The sequence below is a fragment of the Mercurialis annua genome, linkage group LG8 (assembly GCF_937616625.2).
Source record: "Mercurialis annua linkage group LG8, ddMerAnnu1.2, whole genome shotgun sequence".
Classification (NCBI taxonomy): Eukaryota; Viridiplantae; Streptophyta; class Magnoliopsida; order Malpighiales; family Euphorbiaceae; genus Mercurialis; species Mercurialis annua.
In genome coordinates, this window is record NC_065577.1 from 930,653 (window position 1) to 936,361 (window position 5,709).

Below are 5,709 nucleotides of genomic sequence, written 5' to 3' on the forward strand. Positions count from 1 at the left end.
TCTGCATCTAGTTCAGGAAAGGCTAAAATCTTATCAATAATGAATTGTTTTTCATTAATGATAACAGGAACTTTTTCAGCATAATGTGTTACTAGATTTACCTCACCTCCTGCCATACGTAAAACAATAGGTTCGGCCAATGGCTTCCACCATTCATCTGGTAATGCATTAGGTCTTGCACTACTTATTGTTGCTCCTGTGTCTATTAACGCATCTAAACAATAATCATAATAACCTGAAAATTTGAATGTTAGTGAAATATAAGTGCTCAAATTGGTTTTTTCCAGGCTAAAGATCTTTTGTGATGCCATTGGAATAGGTGATATCATATTCCAAATATCTTCAAAAGGCATTGACCGTTGTTGCGAAATAGTTTGAATTTTTCGAACAACCTCAGGAAGTATTATTGCTTGTCTCATTAATCTTACACTTTCCTGACCTTCCTCTTCATCTGCATAAATAGGTAGACTTATTTCTTTGTAGCCTATAATTTTCCTATTATCAGATGATTGTCCATCTTCTTCTCTTATTGATGTTCTAGGAATTTCTACCCTATTTTCAGTTGCACTAGACACTGATCTTCTAGGTAGTTGGTCTAATGTTGAAGCATTAAACATGTTCCTAGAGGATAATGATCTCCTGAGAATAGGATCAGAGATTCTAAAAGCTCTCATAGGCTCTTCAAGATTCAGAATGATATCTTTTCCCCTTTGGGTTATCTGAGAAGATCCTATTTGCCTTGAAGATTCAGCTGGTTCTGTAAGCACCCAACTCTTGGGCCAACTTAGTTCTACAGGATTTATCTCTTTCCTATTGAATTGCTTATAGTTATCTGAACCTTCTTCGAACAATTCTGTTACTTTAGAAATGTTCCTTACTCCTGGATTAGTTGTGTTAATAAGTCTAAAGACAATCCTAGTGTGATACGCCAAATACTTGGCCTGAGAACTCATTCTATTCATCTTAGAGGATTTAATCCTAAGAGTCAAAGAATTTCCCAAACATTTATCGCTTAAAGCCATCAAATAATTTGGATAGGCTTGAAACCAGACTGGACCATTTGCTAGGTTAGTCTGAACACCTGATATTAGCTGGTCTTTAAATTCTTTCCATCTTTTGTCTAAGACTGTTGCTATCACAGGACTGTCCGCTGGGAGATTAAACAAAGGGACTAATCCTACTTGCACTAGACCAACATGGATGTATTTATATTCACCTTTAGACTTGTTCATCATTTCTCTAATTTTGGCAAGTGTAATTAGAGATACATCCAACGTTTCTAATTCTGTGCTAGAAACCTGAGCTGTGGACTCAGACTGGGAGACATCGACTATTGATTTGAAGCTAAATCTAGACTTACTATAAATAGAGTTGATGTCTACCTTTGGCAGTTTCCATTCTAGACAATTTCTAGATGGATCCTCGTACTGAAATGATTCTTCATGCACCAGAGTAGTATCCAATGGTACTAACTCATCATCCATATCAGCTCCTGAAGTGTTCATCATGAATATTTTAGCTGTCCATAAATCAGATTCATCATTATCAGTTTCATATTCAGAAACTACTTCATAAATTGAATCTACTTCAGAGTCTATATCAGAAAATTCTTCTTCATCTACTGGCTCATATGCTAGACTCTCATTTTCAAAGAATATTCTCCTAAGATTTTCCCTTCGCTTATTCTTTTGAGGACAAGTATCGGCTTTATGACTCTTAGAGCCACATACCCAGCAACAAGAACAGTTACTCAACGGTTTTCTCTTAGGACATTTTGGTTCTCTACCATATTTTTTCTTAAACGCATCTATCCTATCTTTGTCTTTAAGGTTACTTCTTTTTCTAATAAACCTACCTGGTCTATCAGACTTTCTCCTTTCCTCTCTATCCTTTCTTGATATTCTTCTTTTTCTATATCCTTTGAAACTTTTCTTTTTTGAAGAATATCCAGTCCTAGATTTTTCTTCTGTTCCAGAAGAACATCCATACCTTCCTGGAACATACTCAATCTGAGAACAACAACTCTTGTTTAAATAAGGAAGACGTTTTGCATCTTGCCTTACTTGGAGTTCAGTGCATGCTTTTCTCATAGCATACCTCACTGCTTGTATCCTTCCTCCTAAACCATCAACTACTTTGTCTTCATTTAGGAGAAGTTGAAATGCAGTCTTTGCTACTTCCGGCCAAGGATCCGGGAGTTTAGCAAAAAATAATTCTGACATGTAATTTTGGGCTGCCAAGTCTAAATTATAATAATATTTTTGAAATTCACAGGCAAAGTTATCAAAATAGCACATGTCACAGATTTGTAGTTTCATTAAAGCCATTAAAGATTGCTCTTTTTCTAATGACTCTGTTGACAACGAAAAACCACAAAATTCTCTTTTCAAGGCGTCTACCACTATAGCTAGTACTCCATCTGCAAACACTTCTTTATCAATTTCTTCTTTTATTGGAGTATGAGCTATTAATGATTCCCAGTATTTTTGAGCATTACCAACCATGGTGGCTTTGCACAATTCGTAGGCGCCTCCAGGAGTGTAACCACCTGATTTGACTGTAAATCTAATCATAGTAATCCACTCATCTATTTTTTCGGACGCATGTTTTTCACAATCTAAGTTGAGAAATGCCGCCGGGCTAATCACCGGTCTCAAAGGGTTATCCCTAGGTACAAATTCTTCTTTTGTCCTATGTGGATAATTAGGTTTGTACATTGTTCTCTTTGTAGAGACTAACTCATTAAAGGTTCTGTCATCTATATGTAGAGGAGCTTCTTCTACCAAACCTAAGGATTTTCTAAGGTCTTGTGCCAGATTATTATTATTCATGTTGGCTGCTTTAGTTGCTGGATCTGCAATAAAAGGAACAATTTTTTCTTTTCTTAATTGAAGAATTTCTTTTTCAGTTATTGGTCCTTTTGTCTTTTTTAAACCCTTTTCCCTTTCAATTGCATCTAACCTTTCATTTACCAGTTTTCCTACTTCATTTGCTAAAGTAGATCTTTCTTCTGGTGAATCACCTAAAATTCCTTTTGCATGAAAATGTTCAAGGAGTTGGTGCACTTCACTTTGCACGTTGTGTAGCGAAGTCAATCCTGATGGATTACTAGAGTCTGAACTCTCGGCTGGATTACCCATTAAACCAGCTTAATTAAGCCTAATTTAATTAATTATTATTCAAATAGTGTTACTTACACTATTTCAGAAGTTTATTTTTCTTCTTAGTTGAAAATATGGACTAAATTGAAAGTATTTTTTCTTTTTGTACTTATCAGTACTGCTGCTTGAAAACTATAGGAACCAAACCTGCCTTTTTTTGATAGTTAAAATTCTGGTTGGTAACCTGTAACCTGATGGTGACCTGCTAAAAACACCAATTCGTAACTTTTAAACAAGTTCATACACTAACTTGTAATAAAATTTTGTTTAAACACTATTTTGTTATTTTTAAAAAAGTTCACACACCTAAGTTATATTAAATCCTATGAAGAAAAAGAAAACTGAATTAGCTATAAGATTATTGTCTGGCCTACCAGACCAGTTCCACCAGTGGTCCGATTGGTCGGTCCAATTTACTGACATTTTGAAGGTGCTTATGATAAAAGTTTCACATTAATTATTTTATTTATTTATATATAGGAGAAAAATATTGAAATAATGAATTCCATGGACCTATTTGCACACATAAAGATCTTGAGAAAATTACACAGATTACGGGCTAAGCCTAATTTATTCTCAAACATACGGATCACAATTTCTCTTTTGACATATACAATCTCTCTTTTGATAAATATAATTTTTAAGTTTATTTTTAAATTAATAACCTTTATTATTGATGTTTTGTACCTTCATTAAAAGGGAAAACTATTTTACGATCTTTCAAGTTTGGTAATTTAAGATTCATGCGAGATTCTTGCCATTAAACTCTCCACTATCTTTGACCATTTAATTCATCAATCTAACCTACCCATTTAGAATTTTTAATGCACAAGAGAAAAAAGTTTGCCATCGCTTCTACAATCTGAGGCAGATCTCGCTTAAAAATGGTGGCTACATCGGTTCTCTGCAATTAATCTCTTGTTTTTTCTTCAAATAAGCGTCTTTTCCTTCCAATCGGCTTGAGAAAGTAGTTGTTGCCGTGAAAGTCCTTTCCATTTTCATATTTTGGTTCTGAGGAAACGCCGGCCATCTATTCACGAACGGCGGCAGCTTCAAATCCAGACCGCCGCTGATTTTGATCGATGAAGGTGATGATCCACGCCGCCGCTTGTATTTTGGTCAACAGAGATTTATTTGTTTTTTTTTGTTTATGAACACAGTTGTTATTAGTGAACAAAATGTTACTTTGTTCTTGTTTAAACTTCTTGTTTTATGATGTTGGTTAAATGTTACTAAACATTAAATGTTATGTTTAGTTCTGTTTTAGTGTTATATATGTTTCTTGTTGGTTAACCAATGGTGTACTAATTGTAAACCAATAATTTTATTTTTTAATACACTAATGGTTAACTTTGGGTAAACTGTTGGATGTCTTCCAATGATGCTATTGATTTTCTGTTTGTAATTTTTTTCACTTATATATCTGTAGTTGTTTATTGGTTAACCAATGATTTACTAATAGTACATCAATAATTTTATATTTAGTACTCTGTTAGTAAACATTGGGTTAACCGTTGGTAAACTTGTAATAGAGTTTATTTTGAATAAATCATTAGTAAATTTGAATTGTGTATTTTAAAGTTAACTAATAAGTGATTACTGGTTAACTGACAGTTAACTAATTTGGTGTACTGTTAATTTTAGGATATATTATTGTTAGATTTATCTAAAAATGATTTTATGATGTTAATAGTTTTTTTTATTAAATTTAATTTATTAATGGTTAACTACATATAAACTGACAGTATATCAGTTTTTTTTACAAATAAATGAATTTATTTTATATTGTGTATTCATATTTATTGATTGTTTATGATGAGTTGATGAATTTCTTGTTTTGTTGGATTTTTTTTGTTTCTCAAATGCTTGTTGTTTTCATTTTTTTAATCATTTTATTTTTTTGGTTTCTCTTTTGTCGTTTATGGCATATAATTCAAATTATTAGTTATTATAATTAAGGATTATTAAAGATTCTTCAATATTAATTACTATATATTTATGTTTTGAGATTTTATAGGAGATTTTGATTCTTTTAATCACTTCCTTCCTTTTTTATAGTTGACAGTAATCCTCAAATATCATAAAGTTATTTGTGCAATTTAGAAACTTAAAAGATATGTCATTAACTTTTTTTTGGTTAACAGTAAAAATCTAATTAATTATAGCCATGTAGGGTACTTATTTAAAGAAGCCAGAGATCTTCTTTTAAATGTTCAAGACTTTCAAAATAATGGGCCTGGGAACTGTCATGGTCAACAAGTCCAAACTCCAAGCCACAACAATATCTTGAGATGAAACAGGTCGCTGCCTACATGTAGCCCAGCCCAAATTAAGTTCAAAGGAACGAGCATATAGAAAGGAAATATCTCAAGTGAATGGCGTATAAATTTAAAGTGTCTGCAAATTTATATATCATTCACATTATTCACACCGTTTACGTTACATGCATCACCTTTACAATAACTCTTTCAATTTTATGAATATTACTCCCTCCGTCCCGTAAAGATAGAAAAAGCACCCATTTCACAAGAATTAAGAAAGTAGTTAT